Source organism: Odocoileus virginianus, chromosome 34 (assembly GCF_023699985.2).
Source record: "Odocoileus virginianus isolate 20LAN1187 ecotype Illinois chromosome 34, Ovbor_1.2, whole genome shotgun sequence".
In the NCBI taxonomy this organism is placed as follows: domain Eukaryota; kingdom Metazoa; phylum Chordata; class Mammalia; order Artiodactyla; family Cervidae; genus Odocoileus; species Odocoileus virginianus.
In genome coordinates this window covers 29,589,562-29,609,640 of record NC_069707.1, presented here as the reverse complement: position 1 = coordinate 29,609,640, position 20,079 = coordinate 29,589,562, and positions in this window count along the sequence as shown.

The window sequence follows — 20,079 nt, the reverse complement described above, 5'->3', positions numbered from 1 at the left end:
TGCCTAGACTTGACCTGCCTGCTGAGGGAGGGCCCCCAGGGCTGGGAGGGGAGTCGGTACAGGTTTGGACTCTGAGTGCTCAGAGTCGTAGCTACTGTGGATTGGATTGTCCCCTGTGGGTGCGCGCGGGTTCAGCTGTGTCTGCCTCTTGGCGACCCCATGGACTGTAGCTCGCCAGGCTCCTGTGTTCATGGAATTTTCCAGGCAAGAATAGTGGAGTGGGTTGCCGTTTCCTACTCCAAGGGATCTTCCCAGCCCAGAGATCGAACCCGAGTGTCCTGTGGCTTCTTCATTGGCAAGTGGGTTCTTTACCACTGTGCCACTGGGGGAGGACATCCCCTGTGTACTGGGCACTTTTCATCTCTTACCTTGTTTATGCCTCACAAAGAGCGATCCTCACTTCACAAACAAGAAAAAACCCACACATCTAGAAAGTGGGAGCTATGTCTCAAGCCTGGGTGGGCAACATTTATTAAATCCTTTCTCTTCTCTGAGGTACTCACCCTTCTCTGCCTGGAATTAACAAAAGGAAAAATCCTTTACTTGCTCCAGACAGATGGGAATGAAGAGTAACATGGAAGCAAAGGAAACCCTACCTTTCTGAGGCATTGGATGGGTCTGTGCTCAGTTACCCCAGAGGACCTGAGAGGTGAAAGAATTTCCTTAGAGAAGTGCATTGTTGAACTTGAAAAGAGGATTACAGTCATTAAGTTAGCTCCTTGACACCTCTGGGAAAAGGTAAATATCATTATAGTTTTTTCTTTTAGAGAAACACTAGTGTAGAAATATTGAAGAAGTGTCTCCCATTGTCAGAGAGGTGGGAGTGAGGGGTAGATGGAAGCCAGATTTAAATTGACTTCTCAGATTTCTTACTCTAATTACTACACTATATTTTCAAACATTAAAATGTCTCTCAAGCTTTTGGCAAGAAGTTTTAAAACATCAAAATTCAATTCTCTGCCAATTACCAGCCATTTAATTTAGGAGTACCTAATTGAGTTTTCTGATTTGAAGGTTCTTATGGGCTAGAAACGCACATGCCGTATTTGAGCCCAAAGCTAAATTTTTATAGGCAAGTTATAACCTTTCTAATAGACTTTGAACTGCAGTGACTGATCCTTGCAGGTGTAACTGTAATGAGCTTTCAGCTCTTGTTTGGGAGCGTTTTCCACCTGAATTCGAATCTGTAATGAATCATGAGCTGATTTCCAAGCTGCCATCTCAGGAGTGCAGCTCGGTGAAAAGGTCAGGGAGAACTGGTCTTTGTTTAAAGTGGGCCCACCTAAAATATCTCATTTAAAATCTGCTGGAAGTTGGCACTTTCATTTTCTCACCTTTATCTCAGTGCCTGCACTCTGATGAGCAGAGCAGGAGAGAAGCAAAATTGTGTTAATATAATTGGGCGTCAGGATCTAAGAAACCTCAGAAAGCAAAGAGGCAGTCTATTACATTTGAAATATTAGATTTTATGTCAGATACCGTGGGCATGTGTTTGAACTAGTATGATTTGATATATAGCCAAGTGACACTTACATATCAATTAGGATGGTGATGAGTCACGTCCAAGTTCAAGGAATATGTATTCCTATGACTAAGCTTCATCCAAATGTTTCTACAAGGAAGAAACTGCCTTCTTATAGTACATCTTGGTACAAAGATGTAAGCACCCAAAATATTTACTTCAAAACAACATGTTTTAATCTTTCTAGTTTTACTGTGGTGATTGGAGAGATAAAACCACTACATTTAAATGAAGCTCCATGTCTTACATGTAGTCAAGGCTATGTAAATATTTGCTGAGTGAAAGAATGAAAATATAAATGAATAATAAAGTGTGACGGAATCAACCAAGTTCCTTCTGTGTCATACTGGCTTTTAAATGAGAATTTTTCTTCTCTTTTAGAATTGAAGTGTAGTTGATTTACAATGCTCCAGGGGTACAGCAAAGTGATTCAGATATATACATGTGTGTGTGTGTGTTTGTGTGTGTGTGTATGTATGTTGAGAGGTGTATACATGAATTTATATCTTTTCCAGATTCTTTTTTCATTGGCAGCTTATGGGATTTTAATTCTCCTGACCCAGGATCAGACTCAGGCCCCTGACAACTAGGCCCTGAGTCCTAACTACTGGGGCGCCAAGTCCTAATCACTGGACTACCAGGGACTTCTTTTTCACTATATTTTATTACAAGATATTGAATATAGTTTCCTGCCCTACAAGTCCTTGCTGATTGTCTATTTTATATATAGTAGTGTATCTCTCTTAATCCTAAATTCCCAGTTTATCCCCCACCCCTTTCCCCTTTGGTAATCCTAAGTTTATTTTCTATGTCTGTGTAAAAAGAATTTTTAAATTGAGTTCAAAAAGCATTCTCAGGATGAATATGATTGTATTGCAGAAACAATCCTCAGGCAAAATAAGTCTTCTTGGAGAGAATTCCTGCATAGAGAATTATGTCTGTGTCTTTAGAATTTGGTTGACAGAAGCACTAAAGAATCCTGAGAATAAAGATAACCCATCTCTTAGCCTCTAGAAGATCACGTGTGGGTGGGTCTCCTCATTTCCAGATATGATTCTACGAGTGGAAAAAAGCCCCTTACATGAAGGAGTATTTTCACCCACAGAAGCAGTTCAAATGCCAGGAAGCCTTTTAAAAGGACTTCCTATGGGCAGAAGAAAGTGTCAAAAAAGCTCTGGTTTCTATATGATTGGGCCACTGTAAGGAATCATAGTTGCTTTAAAAGGCACTGAGTTCCTAAATCAAACATATAAGGTGTAATAGAAACCACATCATGGGCTTTAAAATCAGAATCTTGGGGTTTGAGTGAAAACACAATCACTAGTTATGACTCTTACTTGACCTATTTGAGCCTCAATTTCCTTCATGTGTAAAGTGAAGGTAATAAAATCTACTCTATAGAAGGCTGAAATAATACATGTAAAATGATCAGCACAATACCGTTCTCTTAGTAGTTTGTTGATAAGCGTATCGTCAGTATTGAACAGATATGTATCTTACCTTGAAATGTTCCTTATCTGCTCCACTTCTTCAGACAGCCACACAATATTTATTGTGCAGCTACTATAAGCCAGAAGTGTGCTAGGTATCACACATACAGTGTTGGCTAGACACACATGGCTCCCTGCTCTCGTGGAGTTTGCAGTCTAGGAGGGAAGAGGGACATTAAACCAGTAATCCCTAAGAAGAAAAATCAGAAAATGAGAAGTAACCATGGGTTAACCAACAATCCTTGGCCTCTTTGTTTAAGCATGGGCTGTAGGGAATTTCAGAAGAAATGTATTATTATCCACTTCTCTAGCATTAACAATTTTTAAAGCCATGGACTTTGAGGAAGTTTCAAGCAGGCAATTCAACATATTAATCAGTATTTTTATTGCAAAGAACAGAATCTACTTCTGGGCTTCCCAGGTGGCTCAGTGGTAAAAATCCACCTACCAATTCAGGAGATTTGGGTTTGATCCCTGGATTGGGAATATGCCCTGAAGGAGGAAATGGCAACCCACTCCAGTAATTTTGCCTAGAAAATCCCATGGAAAGAGCAGTCTGGACTACAGTCCCTGGAGCTACAAAGAGTCAGACACAACCAAGAGAATAAGCACTCCCAGAATCAACTCTGGCTAGTGAAGCAGAATGATATTTACTGCAGAACGTTGATACTAAATCCCAAATTGTTGGAAGAGGCAAAGACACAATCTAGGCTGAGTTAAAAGGAATGAACCCCGAGCCCCGTTGCTGAACCAGACCATTAAGTGTGGCTGTCCCCTCTCCACTGATCAGGAAGCTATCAAATCAAGAAAGTTGCCACCTCAGCTGCCAGGGGCAGACCCAGACTTCCCTGCACCCACAAAATGAGCCCCCTGTACGCTGTCTTTCCTCTCACGTTACTCAGTTTTAAATAAAGTCTTGCGTGAGTGCATCTAATTGGAGGCACCTACATCGCATATAGAACGGCACTGTAAACCACATTTGGAAAATGTGTCTTTAGCTTTTTTAGCTTCGGGACCCTTAAAAGGGCCTGAAAGTGTTAGCAGCTCCATTGTGTCTGACTCTTTGTGACCCCATGGACTACCCACTAGGGTCCTCTGTTCATAGGATCTCCCAGACAAGAATACTGGAGTGGATAGCCTTCCCCTTCTCCAGGGGATCTTCCTGACCCAGGGATTGAACCTGGGTCTCCTGCATTGCAGGCAGGTCCTTTATCATCTGAGCCACGAGGGAAGCCCTAAAAGACCTGAGGGTGGGTATCGAGCGAGGTAATCCACAGTATGAAAGTGTTTGGTAGAGGCATACGCATTAGCTGAGAAAGGGCATCTCTTTAAAAGTAGAGGAGTGGATCCTGTTACATTTCCAACCATTTCATTGGCTGCATGACAGTGGGGCCACCCTTTTTAACCATTCGGTACTAATTCAGCTCAACCTCAAATAGAATAGATGTTAAGATCTTATAATTCTTTCAAATGACTAACCTGGGACCGGCTATTTGTTAGGAGAATGCTATCAGTATTGTCTGGGGTTAGTTTCTTGACGTACCACAGTTTCACTTTTGGTTTTGCCAGTTGCTAGTCAATGTGACTGGCATGTGAAACTGATGAAATGAATTGAGAAATGGAATGTGACACGTGTGACCAAACCAAATCCGTCAACATCCTGGTCTGTTTACCAGAAATGAAAGTTGCTAAGAAGAGTGTAAAAAAGAAAAAGCAAAACAAAGCCAATTGTTCATCACAAGCTTAAAAACAGTAACTCTGTGTGTTGTGTATAGATCAAATTAAAACAAAATAAATTAAAGCCAGGGAATAAGGGTAGGTGGGTGCCAATAATGCTTTTTATGGACACTGACATTTCTTTTTTTTTATGCTTTCACATTTTTATTTTGTATTGTAATATAGCCGATTAACAATGTGGTGATAGTTTCAGCCATACATATACATGCATCGATTCTCTCCCAAACTCCCCTCCCATCCAGCCTGGCACATAATACTGAGTAGAGTTTCATGTGCTTTACAGTAGGTCCTTGTTATCTATTTTAAATATAGCAGTGTGTACAGCCAGCTATAAGTTCATCCTCCAAGTCTGTGAGTCTTTCTGTTTTATTTAGATTCCACATATAAGAGATGTCATACGATATTTCTCCTTCTCTGAAATATTGACATTTCAACTTCATATAGTGTTGATGTACAGAAAATATTCTTCTTTTGATTTTTTTTCCCCCAACAATTAAAAAAATAAAAACCATTCTTAGCTCATTGATTGAACAAACACAAGTGGTGGTCCAGACTTGATCCTCAGACCCTAGTTTGTCAAACCCTGTTACAGATCATTAGTGTTTCCACCCACTTAGGCTGAAGGTTCATGGATCCTGACAAACTAGAGAGGTAACCTATGGGGTTACAGTGTGTTTGTTATTCTGTTCTCTTTTATGCAAACAAATGTTACACGCAGATGATGCAACCACACAGTTGGATGGTGTCTGCATTTAGATTGCAGACCAAGTGTGCATGGTAGGAATGCTGTGTGGCTTCACATCTGGTAAGCAAAGTGGTATGTCCACAGCTGACTCACCCAAATCCCATTTAATAGTTACATGTACAAGAGGACACAATGAAAACTCACTTTAAAAATATTTCTAACATGGAGAGGATAGTAGCATTATTCATTAAGATGTTATGCCATTGACTGATGGCTTGCATGAACTGTGAAATTGTTAGATCTACTTAAAATTCCACCAGTTATACATTTTTTCATAGTAAAGAGTGGAGAGAATTATTGTGGGCTCTGAGAACAACAGAAGAAATTTTCTCAGCTCTTCTCTTAGGACTTGAGTTGCTAAGCCTTAAAGATGCAAAGATCTAGGATTACTAATTTTTAGGAAGATAGTGCCTATTAGGCTTCTTTGCAAGGAAAAGACTCTCCCATAGTTACATGCAGAATTCTGCAGATTTTGCCTTTTCTTTCCCAATGTTTCTGAATGGAGACCTTCATCAGAAGGGCTTCCCTGTTGGCACAGTGGTAAAGAACCTGCCTGACAATGCAGGAAATGCAGGAGACATGGGTCTGGTCTCTGGGTTGGGAAGATCCCCTGGAGGAGGAAATGGCAACCCACTCCAGTATTCTTGCCTGGAGAATCCCATGGACAGAAAATGTCTCCAGTCCATGGTATCCCACGGAATCAGACACAATTGAGCATGCACAAACACCTCATTAGAATCGTCTGTTACAGTATGGATGCCTGAGCCCCTCCTCAGAGATCCTATTGAATCATTAGGTTTGGGGTGGATCCCAGGATTCTAACTTTCAACATGTGAGAAGATTTTATTATGCCCGAGAGAAGCTAACAGATCACTTGAGGCTTCTATTGCCCCAGAATAAAAACACCAGGGCTTTGCTTCTTGGGCAAGGCAGAGGAACCAGAGATCAAATTGCCAACATCCACTGGATCATTGAAAAAGCAAGAGAGTTCCAGAAAAACATCTATTTATGCTTTCTTGACTATGCCAAAGCCTTTGACTGTGTGGATCACAATAAACTGTGGAAAATTCTGAAAGAGGTGGGAATACCAGACCACCTGACCTGCCTCTTGAGAAACCTGTATGCAGGTCAGGAAGCAACAGTTAGAACTGGACATGGAACAACAGACTGGTTCCAAATAGGAAAAGGAGTATGTTGAGGCTGTATATTATCACCCTGCTTATTTAATCTTATATGTAGAGTACATCATGAGAAACACTGGGCTGGAGGAAGCACAAGCTGGAATCAAGATGGCCAGGAGAAATATCAATAACCTCAGATATGCAGACGACACCACCCTTATGGCAGAAAGTGAAGAGAAACTAAAGAGTTTCTTGATGAAAGTGAAAGCGGAGAGTGAAAAAGTTGGCTTAAAACTCAATATTCAGAAAACTAAGATCATGGCATCTGGTCCCATCACTTCATGGGAAATAGATGGGGAAACAGTGGAAAGAGTGGCTGACTTTATTTTTGGGGCTCCAAAATCACTACAGATGGTGATTTCAGTCATATTAAAAGACACTCCTTGGAAGGAAAGTTATGACCAACTTAGACAGCATATTAAAAAGCAGAGACATTACTTTGCCAACAAAGGTCCATCTAGTCAAGGCTATGGTTTTTCCAGTGGTCATGTATGGTTGTGAGAGTTGGACTATAAAGAAAGCTGAGCACCGAAGAATTGATGCTTTTGAACTGTGGTGTTGGAGACGACTCTTGAGATCCCCTGGACTGCAAGGAGATCCAACCAGTCCATCCTAAAGGAGATCAGTCCTGGGTGTTTATTGGAAGGACTGATGTTGAAGCTGAAACTCCAATACTTTGGCCACCTGATGCGAAGAGCTGACTCATTTGAAAAGACCCTGATGCTGGGAGGGATTGAGGGCAGGAGGAGAAGGGGACAACAGAGGATGAGATGGTTGGATGGCATCACCAACTCAATGGACATGAGTTTGAGCAATACCTGGCTTTCCCTCTCCTCCCACATGTGGTCCTGAGCTGGTGTCTCTAGGGCCCAACCCCCAGGAAGTCTGGTGACCATGGAACTTGTGGATACGGTTCATGTGGGCCAACCTCCTAGAGCACTGCTCAAGCAGTGCATGAATCTGGAGGGGCCTGTATAAGTTATCAAGCGCCACACAGAGACTCATAGCAGCCCTCTCGGGAAACCCCATTCTTCTCACCTTACAACTCTGAGGAACTGGGTACCCTCCACTGCATTAACATGGCTAATGGACTTCAGAGTTGAGGTTCAAAATCATGTTGGGTTTGCATCCACTAGATGAAAGGGGCAGAAGAGAAGGAGGGTACTTCCCTGGAAAACTAAGAAGTCTCTCATATTTCATGTATCTTTTCATCCTGGGAAACTTCAGTAGCTAGGAGGAGAGTTTCACATGGTATGCTTATGAGATGCTGGGGCAGAAAGTGGTGGTGGTTATAAGGGGTGTAAACTTGTTCAGGAAAGATCCACTTTTCATACATAACATGTGCTCTAATTCACCAGCCCAGACTTGAAGAGAAAACATATATATTCTTTGGGGTCTATAAGAAACAGCAAACAGAACAGGCATTAAAACACGCTGTCTTCTTCTGAAGGCACTCCCACCTTTGCTGTCAATTATTGTATAATTTTGTCTCAACCTCATCAACAGTCCATTGTTATTTACCAAACACTTTTATGTGTACAGCTTATAGGCAGGCTTCACAATATCCATGTAAATAATAACACCTGTGACACTTTTGACACCAATACATCTTGAAATAAATTAATTGATGCTTGCTAATTACTTCAACACTCTTAGATAAAAGATGCTATATATCTTTTATTTTCCACTTCTGAGATAAGCACAGAAGTGAAGAGATGCATAGCCGAAGGAAGAACTTGCAAAATGATTTTTCCTTTACAACATTGAACAGTGAACAGCTAAGTATGTGAGCATCTTTTTAAAAATCGAATGTAATTGTAGAAGTTCAAAAACTTGCTGTTCAGCGATGTGCCTTCTGTCTGCCTGTGACCTTTCTGCCATGCTTCAAGATCAGCAAGGAGAGATGGGTTGAGAAAAATGATTTAACCAAGCTCTCTTGAAGGAAGAGGAAAGATTTAAAACACACTTAAATATCTCCAGAGACAGAGCAGGGAAGAGGGGCAGGGTGGTTAGGAAGAGAACATAGGACCACGGGGGTGTAGGAGCCCAAGGGTAGTGGGAAAGCGCTTGCCCCATCCATAGGGCAGCTGCTCTTGACTGAAGCTGATTCTTTGCAGTTTAGGTGTGTGGACCTTGATTTTCCTAGTTTCTCTTAAAAACTGAGGATTTAGGTTAGAACAAGGTGGCAGAGAAGTAGGTGGACGTGGAGGACATCTCTCTCCATGGGTACATCAGGAATACACCTTCAGACACAGAAGTGCATGCAGAACGCCAGCTGAGAGTGCACAGGAGTACCTACCAGTAGAAAAGAATATATATGCACAACCACACAAAACTTGGTAGAATGAAGGAACTAGGGGGAAAAACATGAGAGCTAGTAGGACTGGACCCACCCTCGGTGACTGGGGGAACTGAAGCAGGGGTCTGATCCCCACATCCAGGCAATCATCTGAGTCAGAGGAGAAACAGCTGATCTGTGGCAGCCTAAATGGAATGAGAATCAGACAGTCCTTGCTGCAGCCATATATACCCTGGACTGGAATGCTGGTTCCCTGGAAGGCTCAGAGTCTGGAAGCTGGAGTTTAGGGAATTGTGGCGCAATCCCAGGGTGAGGGCTGCTGCTGACTGCAGAGAGACAGATTGAGGGGATGTGAGGGAGGAGATTATGGTGGGAAATGCTGGTGGAGGAAAGACCAGGCAGTCATGGAAGCAATGAAATACTGCGGAGTCACATGTAGGGGGTGGAGCCATCACCATAGTCTCTTTCTCCCCACACGCCAGAATTGGCAGCTGAACAATAGAGAGGCTAGCCCATCACATGCCTGATGCACTCATCTACAGAGCAGGACCCCACCAGGGTGCCCCTGTAAGTGCCTGTGTGCCAATCTACAGAATAGGACCCCAGCCAGGGGGTGTCCCTCTGTGTGCCTGACGCGCCAAACAACGCAGAAGGACCCCAGGCAAGGGAGTCCTCTAAGTGCCTGAATGGGCAGAGCTATGGAGAAAGACTGGCCAAAGAGGCCTTCTGATCACCAGATACAAGAGGCTTGGAAAAAAAAGACTCTGATCCGGCCATAACTCCGCTGTGGAGGCATCCATGTCCCACACACTTGGCGCCTCCAGGGTCCCCGAAAGCAGGCAGCTGCCCCACCTTCACACTCAGCTCTCACTGGGGCAGAGCGGCCACAGGCAAAAAGTCTTGTGTCTATGCACACATGGTCGCTTCGGTCGTGTCCGACTCTGCGACCCTGTAGACTGTGGCCTGCCAGGCTTCTCTGTCAGAGAGGGGGTTCTCCAGGCAAGAATACTAGACTGTATCGGCCAATACTGGTTGCCATTCCCTTCTAGAACACTTTATTTCCTGCTGACCTAGCCACCAACCCCCCTGAGTACCTGGTGCTGCCAGAAACCCTGCGACCCAAGCAGCAGCACCACCTCCGCACCTGGCCTCACAGGGGCTGACCCAAGTCCTCGAGGGCAGCCTCAGGAGCAAACCCCAGTGGGCGACCCACATGCGGAGGTGGAAATAGAACCACAGTTGAAACCCGGGGCAGTGTGACTAAGGAAGAAGACTCAAAACCTTCCCACCGGCTGTACAAGCTGCAGATTAAAACCGCAGGATCAACTAGGCAGACTCTGTGTCTGTGGAATGTATAAAAGGCCTTTGAGAGCTCCCACAAAAGAAAACGCACTAGTTCTGATAGCTGTGGACACTGGAGGCAAGGACACAGAGGAGGAGGACCAGATTAGACTCTGAGCTGCCCCCGCAGCAGGGCCAGAGATCAGCGCAGTGTTGGAGGGCATCCTAGGGAGATGAGGTGGACTGTGACTCCCAGCGAGGGAAAGGGTTCTGACAGCAGTGACTCAGGAAAAACATGTATTATTCTTCATTTTTGACTTGTTCCGTAGATTCTTTTGGATTTTTTTTCTTTTACTTTTTTCCCCCTTCCCCCACTCCCTCTGTTGTAGCTGTTCATTTTATTGGCACTAGGAAACCCAACTAAGCTTTTGAGCTTTCCTTTTTTCTCTCAGTCAGTTTTTATTGTTATTATAAACCTCTGCTTCTACATTGGGCTTTTGCAATTCTGTGGAGTTTTCCTTTTTTTTTTTTAATTTTAATTTTTAAAAACTATTATTATTTTTTACACATTTATTACTTTTTTTTCTTTTTCTGCTGCTTTTTCCCTTTGCAGTTAATCTCTAACATATAAATATTCTTCATTTACCTCTGTTTAACTTTGCATATCTATTCTTTCTTTTTCTCTTTCTCTCCTTTCCTTTCAACATATTTTTTAGTTTTATTTTTATTTCTTTATCCTCCAATTGGCACCTTTCTTTAGTTTTTTTTTTTTCCAGTTTGTGCTTTAGTTAGTTTGTTCTGGTAGACATAATTTTTAGTTTCCTTTATTCACCATGTCAATCTATTATACTTTATTTTTGTTGGCCTGTTTTGATTTTGCTTATGGATACATATGTATATGTGTATATTTAGTCACACTTTTTATTGTTGTTATAAGCCTCTGCCTCTATGTTGAGCTTCTGAAGTTCTGTGGAGTTTTCCTTTTCCCCCCTTTTTGCTTTCTTTATCTTTTTTTTCTTTTTTATAATTTCAATTTTTCATTTTTTAAACCTATCATATTTTTTCTACATTTATTCCTTTGTTCGCCTTTCCTACTGTCTTTTCCCCCTTGCAGTTAATCTTTAATGTATATAAATCTTCATCTAACTCTATTTAACTTTGCGTATCTATTCTTTATTTCTTTCCTTTCTTCTCAACATATTTGTTAGTTGTTTTCATTTTTTTATTCCCCACTGGCACCTTGCTTTAGTTTGTTTTCCAGTTTGTCCCTTAGTTAGCTTTGTTCTTAACTGGTAAATATGATTTTAGATTTCTGTTGTTTGCTAGGTCAATCTACTGTACTTTATTTTGGTTGGGCTGTTTTGACTTTACTCATGGTTGTATATGTATATGTGTATATTCCATATTTTAATTATTATTTGCCTGATTTTGTAACTGTCATTTGTCTGGGGTTCATCTTTGGTTTCTCATTTTTGGATATTTCTTTTACTCCCCTTTAATGCCATAACAAACCACCTGTGGAACCTTTGTTCCCGACCAGAGATCAAGCCCTGAGCCTCTGGAGTGGGAGCACTGACTCCCAGACCCTGGACTCAGAGAACTGACCCCAGGGGGCATCAGAGAGTGAGAGCGCACAGAGCTCACTTGTATTTACCTGAATACAAGACCTGCCCAACCACCAGTAGTACCCTGTAGAGGAGCCTCATCTAAACAACAAACCAAACAAAAACACAAATCCAATCATCAGCAGATAGGATTACCACCTCACTCAGGCTTGCACATCAAAGGAAAACAAACAAACAAACAAAGTCAGTCAGTCAGTTCAGTCGCTCAGTCGTGTCCTACTCTTTGCGACCCCATGAATCACAGCGCGCCAGGCCTCCCTGTCCATCACAAACTCCCGGAGTTTACTCAAACCCATGTCCATCGAGTTGGTGATGCCATCCAGCCATCTCATCCTCTGTCGTCCCCTTCTCCTTCTGCCCCTAATCCCTCCCAGCATCAGGGTCTTTTCCAATGAGTCAACTCTTCACATCAGGTGGCCAAAGTACTGGAGTTTCAGCTTCAGCATCAGTCCTTCCAATGAACACCCAGGACTGATCTCCTTTAGGATGGACTGGTTGGATCTCCTTGCAGTCCAAGGGACTCTCAAGGGTCTTCTCCAACACCATAATTCAAAAGCATCAATTTTTCGGTGCTCAGTTTTCTTCACAGTCCAACTCTCACATCCATACATGACCACTGGAAAAACCATAGCCTTGACTAGATGGACCTTTGTTGGCAAAGTAACGTCTCTGCTTTTTAATATGCTGCCTAGTTTGGTCATAACTTTCCTTCCAAGAATTAAGCATCTTTTAATTTCATGGCTGAAGTCACCATCTGCAGTGATTTTGGAGTCCCCCAAAAAATAAAGTCTGACACTGTTTCCTCTGTCTCCCCATCTATTTCCCATGAGGTGATGGGACCAGATGCCATGATCTTAGTTTTCTGAATGCTGAGTTTTAAGCCAACTTTTTCACTCTCCTTTTTCACTTTCATCAAGAGGCTTTTTAGTTCCTCTTCACTTTCTGCCATATGGGTGGTGTCATCTGCATGTCTGAGGTTATTGATATTTCTCCTGGCAATCTTAATTCCAGCTTGTGCTTCTTCCAGCCCAGCATTTCTCATGATGTACTCGGCATATAAGTTAAATAAGCAGGGTGACAATGTACAGTCTTGACGTGCTCCTTTTCCTATTTGGAACCAGTCTGTTGTTCCATGTCCAGTTCTAACTGTTGCTTCCTGAACTGCATACAGGTTTCTCAAGAGGCAGGTCAGATGGTCTGGTATTCCCATCTCCTTCAGAATTTTCCATGGTTTATTGTGATCCACACAGTCGAAGGCTTTGATGTAGTCAAGAAAGCATAAATAGATGTTTTTCTGGAACTCTCTTGCTTTTTCAATGATCCAGTGGATGTTGGCAATTTGATCTCTGGTTCTTCTGCCTTTTCTAAAACCAGCTTGAACATCTGGAAGTTCTTGGTTCATGTATTGCTGAAGCCTGGCTTGAAGAATTTTGAGCATTACTTTACTAGCATGTGAGATGAGTGCAATTGTGCGGTAGTTTGAGCGTTCTTTGGGATTGCCTTTCTTAGGGATTGGAATGAAAACAAAAGCTCAGCAAAAATCTTACCCTATATGAAGTTTACACAAACCACTGGACCAACCTTAGGAGGGCAGAAACCAAAAGAAAGAAAGAAAGAATTCAACCTTCTTCAAGGAAAGAATTCAACATTCCTTAAAGCCTAGGAAAAGCAGACCTCAAACACAATAAGTTAAAAAAAAAGAAAAGGCAGAGAAATAATACACAAATGAAGGAACAAACTAGAAACACAGAAGTCCAAATAAATGAAGAGGAAAAAGGAAAACTACCTGAAAAATAATTCAGAATAATGACAGTAAAGATGATCAAAAACCTTGAAAACAAAATGGAGAAAATGCAAGAATCAATCAACAAAGACCTAGAAGATTAAAGAATAAACATACAGAGACAACACAATTACTGAAATTAAAAATATTGTAGAAGGACTCAATACTAGAATATCTGAAGCAAAAGAATGAATCAGTGAGCTGGAAGATAAAATGGTGGTAATAACTTCTGAAGGGTAGCATAAAGTAAAAAGAATGAAAAGAACTGAGGATAGTCTCAGAGACCTCTGGGACCATATCAAACCCACCAACATTCAAATTATAGGGGTCCCAGAAGAAGAAGAGAAAAAGAAAGGGTATGAGAAAAGTTTTGAAGAGATTATAGTTGAAAATTTCCCCAACATGGAAAAGGAAATAGTCAATCAAGTCCAAGAGGCACAAAGAGTCCCATAGAGGATAAACCCAAGGAGAAACATGTCAAGACACATACCAATCAAAGTCACAAAGACTAAACACAAAGAAAGAATATTAAAAGCAGCAAGGAAGAAGCAACAAGTAACATACCAGGGAAACCCCATATGCTTAACAGCTGATCTTTCAGCAGAAACTCTGTAGGCCAGAAGGGAATGGCAGGATATATTTAAAGTACTGAAAGGGAAAAATCTACAACTAAGATTACTGTACCTGGCAAGGATCTCATTCAAAATTGATAGAAAAATAAAAAGGTTTTCAGACAAGCAAAAGTTAAAAGAATTCAGTACCACCAAACCAGCTTTACAACAAATGTTAAAGTGACTTATATAGTCAGGAAATACAAGAATAAAAAATCTACAAAATCACCCCAAACAATTAAGAATATGGCAATAGGAACATATATATCAGTAATTACTTTAAATGTAAATGGATTAAACACTCCAACCAAAAGACACAGATTGGCTGAATGGAAACAAAAACAAGACCCATATATATGCTGTCTACAAGAAACCCACTTCAGACGTCAAGACACATATAGACTGAAAGTGAGAGGATGGGAAAATATATTCCATGCAAATGGGAAGCAAAAGAAAGCTGGAGTAGCAATCCTCATATCAGAAAAAACAGACCTTGAAATAAAGAAGATTACAAGAGATAAGGAAGGACACTACATAATGATCAAGGGATCAATCCAAGAGGAAGACATAACAACTGTAACTCTCTATGCACCCAACACAGGAGCACCTCAGTACATAAGACAGACACTAACAGACGTAGAAGGAGAAATTGACAGTAACACAATAATTGTAGGAGAACTTAACACCCCTCTGACACCAATGGACAGATCACCAAAACAGAAAATTAATAGGGAAACACATCTTAAATGATACATTAGATGAGATGGATCTCACTGATATCTTCAGGACATTCCATCCAAATGCAGAATCCATCTTCTTCTCAAGTGCACATGGAACATTCTCCGGGATAGACCACATCTTGGGTCACAAATCAAACCCTAGTACATTTAAGAAAATTGGAATCATATCAAGCGTCTTCTCTGACCACAATGCTATGAGACTAGATATCAATTACAAGAAAAAACTGTAAGAACACAAGCACATGGAGATTAAACAACACGTTTAAAATAACCAACAGCTTACTGAGGAAATCAAAAGGGAAATCATAAAATTTCTAGAAAAAAATGACAATGAAAACACAACAACTCAAAACCTATGTGATGCATCAAAAGTAGTCTTAAGAGGGAAGTTTATAGCAATACCATCCTACCTCAAGAAACAAGAAAATCATTGAATAGCAACCTAACTTTACTCATAAAACAACTGGAAAAAGAAGAACAAAACCCCCCAAAATTAGTAGAAGGAAAGAAATCCTAAAGATCCAAGCAGAAACAAATGAAAAAGAAATGAAAGAAATAATAGTAAAGATTAATAAAGCTAAAAGCTGGTTCTTTGAGAAGATAAACCAAATTGACAAATCTTTGGCCAGGCTCATCAAGAAAAAAAGAGAAAGGAATCAAATCAAGAAAATTAGAAATGAAAAAGGAGAGGTTACAACAGACAATGCAGAAATACAAAGGATTATAAGAGACTATTAAGAACAACTATATGGCAATAAAATGGATAACCTGGAAGAAATGGACAGATTCTTAGAAAAATTCAATCTTCCAAGACTGAACCAGAAAGAAACAGAAATTATGAACAACCCAATTACAAGCACTGAAATTGAAGCTGTGATTAAAAAAAAAAAAAAAAAACTCCCAAAAAACAAAAGCCCAGGACCGGATGACTTCACAGGAGGATTCTTTCAAACATTTAGAGAAGAGTTAATGCCAATCCTTCTAAAACTCTTTCAAAAAATTGCAGAGGAAGGAGCACTTCCAAACTCATTCTACGAGGCCATCATCACCTGATACCAAAATTGGACAAAGACAACACACAAAAAGAAAACTACAGATCAATATCACTGATGAACATAGATGCAAAAATCCTCAACAAAATTTTAGCAAACAGAATTCAACAAAACATCAAAATGCTCATATACCATGGTCAAGTTGGGTTTATTCCAGGGATGCAAGGATTCTTCAATATACACAAATCAATGTGATACACCATATTATCAAATTGAAAAATAAAAACCATGTGATAATCTCAATAGATGCAGAAAAAGCCTTTGACAAAATTCAGCACCCATTTATGTTGAAAACTCTTCAATAAATGGACATAGAAGGAACTTACCTCGACATAATAAAGGGCATATATGATAAGCCTGCAGCAAACATTATTCTCAAAGGTGAAAAACTGAAAGCATTCCCCCTAAAATCAGGAAGAAGACAAGGGTGTCCACTTTCACCACTATTATTTAACATAGTTCTGAAAGTCCTAGCTACAGCAATCAGAGAAGGAAAAGAAATAAAAGGAATCCAGACTGGAAAAGAAGAAGTAAAGCTCTCACTGTTTGCAGATGACATGGTAGTGTACATAGAAAACCCTAAAAATAGTATCAGAAAATTACTAGAGCTTATCAATGAATTTAGCAAAGTTGCAGGATACAAAATCAATGTACAAAAATCACCTGCATTTCTATATACTAACAATGAAACACCAGAAAGAGAAATTAAGAATTAATCCCATTCACCATTGCAAACAAAAAGAATTCTATATCTAGGAATAAACTTACCTAAGGAGACAAAAGAACTGTACACAGAAAATCATAAGACACTGATGAAAGAAATCAAAGGTGACATAAACAGATGGAGAGGTATTCCATGTTCCTGGGTAGGAAGAATCAATACTGTGAAAATGACTATACTACTAAGTGAAAACTACAGATTCAATGTGATCCCTATCAAATTACCAATGGCATTTTTCACAGAACTAGACCAAAAAATTCCACAATTCATATGGACACACAAAAGGCCCTAAATAGCCAAAGCAGTCTTGAGAAAGAGGAATGGAGCTGGAGGAATCAGCCTTCCTTCAGATTATACACAAAGCTACAGTCATCAGGACAGGATGGTGCTGGCACAGAAACAGAAATACTGACCAATGGAACAAAATAGAAAGTCCAGAAATAAACCCATGCACCTATGGGTACCTTATTTTTGAAAAAGGAGGCAAGAATGTACAATGGGGCAAAGACAGCCTCTTCAACAAATGGTGCTAGGAAAACTGGACAGCTATATGTAAAAGAATGAAATTAGAACACTTCCTAACACCATACACAAAGATAAACTCAAAATGGATTAAAGACCTACATGTAAGACCAGAAACTATAAAACTCTTAGAGGAAAACATAGGCAGAACACTCGATGACTCAAATCAAAGCAAGATCCTCTATGACACACCTCCTAGAGTAATGGAAAGAAAAACAAAAGTAAATAAGTGCACCTGATTAAACTTAAAAGCTTTTGCACAGCAAAGGAAACTATAAGCAAGGTGAAAAGACAACCCTCAGAATGGGAGAAAATAATAGCAAAGAAACAACTGACAAAGGATTCATTTGTGAAATATACAAGCAGCTCATATAACTCAAGACCAGAAAAACAAACAACCCAATCAAAAAGTGGGGAAAAGACCTAAACAGACATTTCTCTAAAGAAGACATACAGATGGCTAACAAACACATGAAAAGATGTTCAACATCGCTCATTATTAGAGAAATGCAAATCAAAACTACAATATCACCTCACACTGGTCAGAATGGCCATCATCACAAAGTCTACAAACAATAAATGCTGGAAAGGGTGTGGAAAAAAGGTACTGCTCTTGCACTGGTGGGGATGTAAACTGATACAGCCACTATGGAAGACAGTTATGGAGATTCCTTTAAAAACTAGGAATAAAACCACCATATGACACAGCTATCCCATTCCTAGCCATATACCCTGAGGAAACCAAAATTGGAAGAGACACATGTATCCCATTGTTCATTGCAGCACTATTTGCAATAGCTAAAAGATGGAAGCAACCTAGATGTCCATTGAGAGATGAATGGATAAAGAAGCTGTGATACATATACACAATGGAATATCACTCAGCCATAAAAAGAAACACATTTGAGTCAGTCCTAATGAGGTGGATGAACTTAGAACCTATTATACAGAGAGAAGTGAGTCAGAAAGAGAAAGATAATGTATTCTAATGCATATATATATATATAGAATCTAGGAAAATGTACTGAAGAATTTATTTACAGGGAAACAATGGAAAAACAGACATAGAGAATAGACTTATGGACATGGGAAGAGGGGAGGAGAGGGTGAGATATATGGAAAAAGTGACATGGAAACTTACACTATAATATGTAAAATAGATAGCCAATGGGAATTTGCTGTATGGCTCAGGAAACTCAAACAGGGGCTCTGTATCAATCTAGAGGGGTGGGATGGGGAGGGAGATGGGAGGGAGGTTCAAAAGAGAAGGGATATACATATATATATATATAAACCCATGGCTGAGTCATGTTGAGGTTTGGTAGAAAACAGCAAAATCCTGTAAAGCAGTTATCCTTTCATAAAAACTAAATTAATTAAAAAATTGAGGATCTAAAATTTTATTTTTCATTCTTCATCATTAAAAAACAAAGGACCAAATAAAACCCAGTTGAAATAAAATAACATAAAATTAAAAACACTTAAAAAATCACTGACTATAATAAATATAATATCATCTGTCTCTGTTAGTCCAGGTCAGGGAATCTAAGAATGAAAGTCCATTATTCTAAAAATAAAGAGATCCATTGAATGAACTATTTCTAGTCTTAAAATGTAACATTTATCTTCCAGAATTGAAGTCAAATGGGACTACAGTTTATCGTGGATATAGGTTTATAGGATGTATATTAAGAACATCACCCTTCTAAGCTTACTTTACTCAGAGACGTTTGCTTAGATCTAACCTTTGTTCTTCCCCTCGTTTTATTTATGAAGAGCACAGACACCACTTACACATTGGCTTTTAATGTATTTTTAAAGCTCAGACTGAAAAGCCCCTTACCTCCCATTTGCTTAAGTTTGTTAGGCAAAAATAGCTCCCTTTTCCTCACCACTTGCACAAACCATTCATTAATAATTTATCACAATGTTCCATAGCAAAGACAAAGCTGATGCCTACATGATCATTATGTGTCCAGGGGTTCTGCAGTGCCTTTAATTTCCCTGCACCTGCTGTCACCTGTTTTCTGCTCTCTCTAAGATTTTTATTTTCTAGGATGCTACTGGTATAACCTTTAGCCTCACATTGCCACTGCCTGGCAAGGTTGCTGCTGCATAGAGACAGCAGATGGATACAGCTTGCTGTGACCCCATTTTCCATCCCTCTTCTGCTTCCCAGGGCCTTGCACCGTGATGTGGAGCAAAGTCCCTGTGCTAAGCTGAATCAGGAATCTCCCTGCTGGGTTGGCTCAGCCACTAACTGGGCTAGAGAATGAGGCAATCTGGGATGGAGTCTCCTTATTAATTAAATATGGGCATCTGACCCCATTTTGCTTACCTTTTCCAGCTCAGAGGGAAAGGCAGATTCATCACCAGGTGAATGCTCACCTGTGAATACCTTCAAGCAGGTCATTCTCTACTCAAAGATCAGACAGCATTGGATACAAACATGTCAAGTGCAGGATTTCCTGGGAGTAGAACTCTCTCTCCTCTCTGTGTCCAACTAGAAGCACTGTCTTTACTCCTTGTCTGCAGAGAGAACCCAATCTCAACTTCTTGCTTAACTTCTCTGAGCAAAGACTCTCCTTTGAGCAAGTGTTCAATCCTTTTGAAGTGTTGGCATTTCTAGAAATATAACGAATTAAGCACTCACATGTATTATTTCACTGAATGAAGCTTGATGAACTAAGAATTGTTTTTTGTTTTGAACATAGAACACACAGGCTGAGATAAATGAAAGACACAATGTTGGAAAGAGATGGAGCTGAGA